Here is an 8,685-nt window from a genome sequence, read left to right as displayed (position 1 = left end):
ATAAATAAATAAAATGTTGAGGTTCAAACTTAATTCTGGGGCTGGGGAGATGGCTCAGAGGAATAAGCGCTTCCCTGGCAAACGCAAGGGCCTGAGTTCAATCCCCAGTTCCAACAAAAAAATAAAAAATAAAAAAAGTAATTCCTAAACATAACATAAATCTGAGAAATCATAACTACATTTAAAAAATGAAAAAGGCTTCTGTGACAAAAGGGCACATTCATCCTAAGAAAATACCTTAAAAATACTAATAACCAAAAAAATAAAATAAAGACTAATAACCAAAAATGATTTCTTTTAAACGTCATATACATTTTTAAAAACCTAACAGAAGGCAAGCATGGTGGCGCACCTCTGTAATCTCAACACTCTAGGAGACTGAGGCAGGAAGATCTCAAATTCCAGTACAACCTGGACAACAGACTTGGCAAGATCCTATCTCAAAACAAATAAAGGTTGGGGGTGTAGCTCAATACAAAGGCCTGATTCAATTCCTGATGGTACAAAGAAAAAAAGAAAGTCTAACAGAAAACAGGAGTGGAGGAATGAAATAAATTTTATATATTCATGTGACTGAGAGACTGGATTTCAAAAGATGCACTAGAATCAAACCAACCCCCCCCCCCAAAATCTACTAAGACTATATGTGCTCAGAAAGGGTATGAAGAACTCGCACCAAATGATGACAGCAGTTATTTCTAGAAGGTAAAATGGGAAATGCGGCAAGGGACACCACAGGTTTCTGTCAGTATTAAACTGAAAGTTTTACAATGAACATATTTATACAAAAATACCGGGTGCTATTTCTTTCTGTATAATTTTATTTTGAAAATAGTATTTCACTTGAAGATTGATCTAAAAAACATTTTAAGATATGAAAATGTTACACAACTTATCCATTACAAATAATCAGATAGAGCATGGTGATGGATTTATGGTGGGCCCGTCCACGTGGGCCTTCCATAGTGTGCCATGCAAGAGCAAAGTGCGCCTCGAACCATTGCCCGGCCTCTGCTGTGGGCTGAGAGCACTGAAGGGGGCGGCACAGTGTGCACAGGAAAAAAAATAATAATAATAATAATAATAATCAGATAATTCTTCAATTGGGTACACTGCAGTTAACTCGCCTACATAAAATATTTAGCACATTTAAGATGTTATATTGCATGCATATATGTATACATACATATACATGAAGAACTATATGTTTTCAGAAAAACACAAAGAGATAATATTTCAGCAGAATAATATTTTCAATAGAAGCCACAAGCTTCCTCATGTTCCCCTGACAATCAATTACCAGGCCCCAAAATACTATGACATTTGGAAAATAATTTCTCATGTGATCAAAATTTCCCTAAGAATTCTTGAGGTAAAAACGCTGTCATCTCCACAACACGGACAACCAAATTCAATCTCTGAGGGCCCTGACAACACTCTGCTCCAGTTCAAACTTGAGCTGACTAACCCTGTCAAAAATATTTAACAGGGGCTGGTGAGATGGCTCAGTGTTCTAAAGCACCTACTTAGAACAAGCTTAGCAAAGCACAGGGACCGCGGTTCAATCCCCCAGCACTGCATGCCAGCCAGCGCCGCCCCCTGGTGGGCTGAGCTGGCCACACACACACACACACACATAAATAAATAAATAAAAAATAATAATAATAATAAAAAAATAAAAAGGAATAAAGTTGCAATACTCCTTTAAAAAAAAAAAAGAAAATATAGCAACTTAAAATTCACTTCAATTCTGAATCATTTCTCAGTCACTAACCAAACTGGAGGAAAGGTTTTTTGGGTGGGTTTTTTTGGGTGTGTGTGTGTGTGTGTGTGTGTGTGTGTTAGCCATTTGTCACTTCTGACTAAGTACAGTCTTCAGCCCCCAAACAGCTAAGTGTGGAAAAACTATACCCTGAAGAAGACTGCCAAAGGAAGGGTTTTTCCAGAAAATTTTTCACACACTCAGCAGGACAATCTTGTATAGGTAACTGTGCTACCAATTTAATTTACTGAACTAGTTTAGAAACTACAGGAAACAAGTGACTATGACATAAGACATGTAAGACAGGATAAAAAAATAGAGAGAGATAGATACACAACTCTAAGCACATAATGTGGTTCCTTTTTGCTGAAGTCAGACTATCAAGCTTCGTCCTAGGTAAATCCGAAAATAGCTCTATAGGTTTCCTACAAGGTGGCACTTAGACCTGTTCAGCTTCCAAGTGTAGAGGCACAAGCCTGCAGCCCGGCAGCACTGACAGGCGGGGCAGCCCCTCCATGCAAGTACCACATGTGTGCTCCCTACAGTATCTGGCTTCTGAGCACCTGAACTCACAACCACTGCAAGTGACCGTCTCCCCGACCAATCTCCAGTCAGCTGCCAAGACCGCTGCAATCAAAACAACCTCCCAGGAGACCTGATTTCACTTTTTCACAGGTAAACAATCCCTCTGGACTGATTTAGGAAAGATGTAAGTAGAAAGAAACTGTCAAGAGGACAGCATATGCAGGTTTTCATGTCTTTTTTGTTGTTGCTTTTTTTTTTGGCGGAACCAGGGATTGAACTCAGGCCCTTGCGCTTGCCAGAGAAGCACTTATTCCACTGAGCCATCTCCCCGGTCCCAGGTTTTCATATCTTATAAATTAATGAAGTTTAAGGTATGTATATGACCTTTAAAAAGATAAATTTTGTCTATAATGTTATACCACTATATAAATTGTACACTCCCCCCCTTTTTTTTTTTTTTTTTTTTTTTTGAGACAGGGTCTCGCCTGTAGCTCAGGCTGGCCTCAGCCTCCCGAGTGCTGGGGTTACAGGTATAGGCCACCACATCTGACTAGCCACCGTCCACATCTTATTTTTTTTAATTTTTTTTTTTTTTTACTTTTTAAAGAGTACAAATTAAAATTAAAACAAAAAAATTACAAGCAATACAGAATTTCACTTAACAAAGTAATATGAATTTTACAATATTTGTTGTAACACATAGTTTTGGCTTCCAACCACTTATTCACATTACCAGACATATGCATGTAAAATTGGAAGAAAAAAAAGAAATGTCTAAGGAACTAAGAGAAAAAGTACAAACAATTGAAAAAAGGAGACAAAACAAATTAAAGCATTAACTGCTTTTTTCCCTAGACCAGCAGAAATGCACAGTACAGTTGTCCAAACCATCACTGGTCATTTAAGAAATACAAATTAAAACAACACTGAGATTCCATCTCACCCCAGAAAGAATGGTGAACACCAAGAAGTCAACCAATAACAAATGTTGGAGAGGCTGTGGAGAAAAAGGAACCCTTCTCCACTGCTGGTGGGAGTGCAGACTGGTACACCCACTATGGGAATCAGAGTGGAGATTCCTTCAAGAGCTAGGACTGGAGGTCCCATTCAAGCCAGCTATTCCCCTCTTGGGGGATTTTTCCAGAGCTGAAAACCTCACACCACAGCGATATATGTGCACCCACATTTATAGCACAGTAATTTGTCATAGCTAAATCCTGGAAACAACCCAGATGCCCATCAACTGAAGCATGGATAAAGAAGATGTGGTATTTTTACACAGTGAAGTATTATTCAGCTATAAAGCAGAATAAATTTGAATCTTTTGTCAGTAAATGGATGCAACTAGAGAACATAGTTGTTAAATGAAATAAATCAGACCCACATGTGCAACATCGTATTGCCTCCTTAGTGTGAAAATCTGAAAGCGAAAAAATCTAAAGGGTACAATAATACAAATCTTATACTGAGTCAGAAAAGCCTTGGCTCTTCAGCCAGATAATGTTTATCATATGCTAATGACTTGTATCCAAAAAACAAAGAATTTTCAAAATTCATTAAGAAAACGGGATGGGGAAATGCCTGCCTGGCAAGTGTAAGGACCTGAGATCAATTCCGGGTACTACATGCTATACAGGCCCCAGAACCCCAGGCGTGGCATCCTGCCCACCAAAATCGGATGTGGCACACCTATAATCCCAGCGCTGGGGAGGCTGAGATAGGAGGATCACTGGAGTCAGAGCTGCATAGCAAGCCCCTGTACCAAATAAATAAAATTTTAAAAAAATAAGAGGAAGAAAACAATTCAATCTCCCCCTTCCCTATCACCCTGTTGAACCCAGGACCTTTGATACATACCCAGCAGTTTTTAAGACAGGGTTTCACTATAATGTCCAGGCTGATTCCCTGCTGCTACCTCCCGGAATGCTGGCATTACGATATGCACAATCCAACCTTTTAAAATGAGCAAGGAGGGGCCAGGGAGGTAGTTCAGCGGCAGAGCACCTACCTAGCAAGCTCAAGGTCCTGAGTGAGATTTCCAGTACATTTAAAAAAAAAAAAAAAAGAGCTAGAACTGCATGCTTAACATTCTTGAGACACTGGGTTTCATCCCCAGCATAACTTCCCCCACAAAAAAGTAAGGCAGACAAAAAATTTCAACAACTACTTCACCAAAGAAGATAAATGATAGGTTCCGGCCCAAGTACAAACTGCTAAATCATCATAGCCCTGATCCAACATGGCTGAATCCCCAAAACAGCAGCATATCTCTCCAATGACCACTTCCTCCTCCTTCGCCACTCCAGCCCTGGGTACAACTTCCCTTTACCTTTCCCGCCCACACAAGGGAGCCCCCAAGCCGCCCCTTGTGGGTCACTGAGCCCGCCCCTCAAGCCCTGCCCCTAGCAAGTCCCTATAGTCTCAGGCTCCCATCTCAGGTCTGAGAAGCTCCCCATTGCCCTGCCCTCCGTCTTCACTTTGTCTTCAGAGTTAATATCCCCCCATTTCTGCTTCTAACGCTGCTATTGAAAAAATAATAATAAATAAGCATGTCAATATCATCAGTTTTTAGAGAAATGAAAATTAAAACCATGAGGAACCATTTCACAACGCTACAATGGTTACAATTTAGAAGACATCATATTAGTACTGTTAAGAATTTTTTAGGGCCGGGGAGATAGCTCAGTGGAATAAGCGCTTCCCTGGTAAGCACAAGGGCCTGAGTTCAATCCCCAGTTCCACAAAAAAAAGTTTTTTGTAAGGAGACCTCTCATTTCATACACTAAAGGAGAATGTGAAATGGTACAGCCACTGTGGAAGACAATTTGGCAGCTTCTTAAAACAAGGGCTGGCAATACAATTCAGCAGACTAAGCACTTGCTTAGGTAAGCACAGGGGCCAGGGTTCGATCCCAGGTACTGCATGCAGCACTGGTCCCGCCCCCACACTAAGCCAGTGATGGAGTCTGGGCCTGGCGGCGCATGCCTGTAATTCCAGCACTAGGGAAGCAGAAATCTGGAGGAACACTGCTAGTCCAAGCTGCGTAGTGAAACCCTGCGCGCGCGCGCGCACACACACACACACACACACACAATTAAACATAGCCAGGCATGGATAGCACATGCCTGTAATCCCAGCATATGGGGTGTCTGGGGCAGGCAGGAAGATCTGAGTTCAAGCAGCCTACATTACAAGGTGAGTTCAAGGCCAGTCTGAACTGCACAGTGATACTCTGTCTCAAAAAGACAGACACACAAAAAAGTGACACATAAACCTACCAAACATATGACCCACCCATTCCACTCCAAAGTATTTACCTAAGAGAAATGAAAATATACCTCTAGGTAAGCTCTACCTTCAAGTACATGGTAACACTATTCTAACGGCCCAAACTAGAAACAATTGAAATGTTCAACAGGTGAATGGCTAAGCAAATGCTACTGCATGTACACAATGTAACACTACTCAGCAACAAAACCAACGGGGCTGGCCGCCTAAAATCCCAGCTACACATTCAGGAAACTGACAGGGAACTTGCCTGAGCCCGAGTCAAGAACAGCCTGCGCATGGGTGATGACCAACAGCTAAACATCTACAACCAACAACAAGACCATAAATGAACCTTTTTTTTTCCCTTTTCCCTATGTAGCTCATGCTGTCCTCAAACTCACTCTGCAGCCCAGGCCAGGCTCAAACTCATACCAATCCTCCTGCATCAGCCTCCCTCCAGTAGTGGGAGTACAGGTGTATGCCACTGTACCCGGCTCAAGGAATGACTTTTTTTTTTTTTTTTTTTTGGTCTTTTTGAGACAGGGTCTTGCTATGCAGTTCAGGCTGGCCTTTAACTCACTTTGTAGCCCAGGCTGGTCTTGAACTTGCCACAATCCTCCTGCCTTAGCCTCCCAAGTGCTAATATCACAGGTGTGCATCACCACACCCAGCTCAATGAATGAATCTTAAACACAGGATGTTACTGAAAACAGCACATCCTGGATGAGCCATGCATATGACATTACGGAAATGGCACACAAGACTATGGTACCAGCAAATCAGTGGTTTTTCTGGAAGTCAAACAAAGTAGAAATGAGTAAGTTGTGTTATTACTATAGAAATTCACACAAAAGTAAAAAAAAAAAAAAAAAGAAAGTGAGCCTATTGTAACCATCAGCCAATGCAGACAACTACAAATAAACACATGGCCACTCCTTCACACCTACATTCTGACCATGACCACTCCTTCCTGAGCTCAGTCATCACATCCTACCATCTGTATGCACTTCAAAATGTATTTCTAAAAGGTAACTACTTTTTCTTTCCAATACAACCACAAAAAGCACACGCCTGTAATCCCAGCACTCAGGAGGCTGAGGCAGGAGGATCACTGAAAGGCTGAAGCCAGCTGAGCTTCATAGTGAGTTCAATGTCAGCCTGAACTACAGAGAAAGACCCTGTCTTTAAAAGAGAGAAGAGGGGCTGGAGAGATGGCTCAGTGGTCTGGAGCACCTACTTAGAGCAAGCTTAGCAAAGCATCAGGGACCGCGGTTCAATCCCCCGGCGCCACATGCCAGCCAGCCCCGCCCCCGGTGGGCTGAGCTGGCCACACACACACACCTCTCTCACTCTCTCTCTCTCAAATAAATAAAAAAAATAAAAAAAAATAAAAGAGAGAAGAAGCTCACAATGCATACTCCACCTGAAATAATTTTTAATATCATACTAAGTCAGTATTTGAATTTCTCTAATTATCACGTAATTTTTGCTTAAGTCATGATCCAGGATTATTTCAGGGAATGGTTTTTTTTACCCCCTCAATTTCATACACTTACCTTAATTTTTAGGTGTAGACAGATTATTTCCTTCCTTCGGTGTCCCCTGCTCCCTTCTTAATAAGGAAAACATCCCTCTAATTCCCAACACTTGAAGGCTGCCATTACCTCAGCTCTCAGCACATTCGGAAAAGCATGTGCCTCAGTTACAGAGCTTCCTTCCTCTACACTTCAACTGCCATATTCACTTACTACTGAGGAAGAGGCTTCATCTCTAATACCATATAAATGTGAGTAATGCCATTAGCGCATTTGCCGCTTTTATTCATACTCCTAAGGAGCTCAGCTTTAAACTATTATACTGTCAGCTTCCCTTCTGAGTGAGTTACTTTTTAACACTTCGTAACTAAGTCACAGTGACGGGCAAAAGCGCAATGGATTAGAGCACGGTGCTAAAGGATCACAGCAGTTCAGCTCATTCCTTAGGAAATGCACCCACCCCCCATCCTTGTTCACTGGTCACCTCACATCCAACCCTTCCACAGAAAACAATACAAATGCAGATAGCAACTCAGGGGGGTGCCTTTCATTCATTTTGGGGGCAGCTTAACAAAAGCAGATAGCAAGCTGGTAGGAGGCAACTAGAAGGAATTTGGGAGCTGGGAATTGAAGCCAGGACCTGATGCCTCTTAAGCATGTGGTCTACCACGGAGCTATATCCCCCACCTCCCAGATGAGATTATAAATAAATAAATAAATAAATAAATAAATCAGGCATAATCTCTGAAGCCAGGCATAGGTGACAGAGTGAGCTCAAGGCCAGTCTGAATTATATAGCAAGACCTTGAAACCCACTGCTTCTTCTGATCCCCCAAAACTTGAAACTATGACACTCAGCAGGCAGACTGAACCAAAACCTTTGATCCCTCATTGGGCTCTACACTAACTAACCAGGTCAGAAACTAACAGCAAACTCTGCCCTTAAGGAACTGAATACTCTTGGCTGGTAGAATGGCACACTTCACCAGGCGTCCTGGTGCAGCCGGGTCATTTCCATTCTGTGGGAGGCTGAGCCCGGAGGACCTCGGCTTTGAGCTCAGCATGGGCAACTCAGGATTAGTAAAATCTTCTCGAAAATGGGCTGGGGATGTAAGCCGAGCAAAAAGGCCCTGATTCAATCCTCAGTGATGCAAAAAGTAATTATTATTATTGTATAACTAAACAATCCATACTGTGAGACATTTTATCAGTAAGCACTAAACTATAGGAATTAGGTTTAAGGTAGTGTAACTCACAGAAAGGGTAAGTCACCAAGAACTAAAAATGTCAAGAACTACATAGGGTTTCCTTTTAATTTTAGAGAGAATAAAAAAAAACTTGAAAATATTTTTGTTGTAATCTTAATTTGTACTTTTTTGGGGGGGCGGAAACAGAGATTGAACTCAGGCCCTTGTGCTTGCCAGGGAAGCGCTTATTCTACTGAGCCATCTCCCCAACCCTCCTAATTTGTACTTTTTTTTTCAGAACTGGGGATTAAACTCAGGCCCTTGCGCTTGCCAGGTAAGCACTTATTCTACTGAGCTATCTTCCCAGACCCTGTACTTTCTCTAAAAATTAAATAATTTTTTTTTA

General features: G+C 41.7%; 1 protein-coding gene and 1 non-coding gene across 4 annotated transcripts in view; one reads left to right on the top strand and one right to left on the bottom strand.

Moving 5' to 3' along the window:
• The window catches only part of Sik3 (SIK family kinase 3), a 260,504-nt gene that overhangs the window by 219,100 nt on the left and 32,719 nt on the right, over positions 1–8,685 (bottom strand). The window lies entirely within an intron of this gene.
• LOC111818146 lies at positions 919–1,050 on the top strand. Its single transcript, XR_002822208.1, has one exon. It is a non-coding gene; the product is annotated as a small nucleolar RNA SNORA42/SNORA80 family (small nucleolar RNA).

The sequence above is a fragment of the Octodon degus genome, unplaced genomic scaffold (genome assembly GCF_000260255.1).
Source record: "Octodon degus isolate 3935 unplaced genomic scaffold, OctDeg1.0 scaffold00080, whole genome shotgun sequence".
Lineage (NCBI taxonomy): Eukaryota > Metazoa > Chordata > Mammalia > Rodentia > Octodontidae > Octodon > Octodon degus.
Note: the sequence above shows the minus strand (reverse complement) of the source record. Positions and strands in the feature narration are given on the sequence as shown.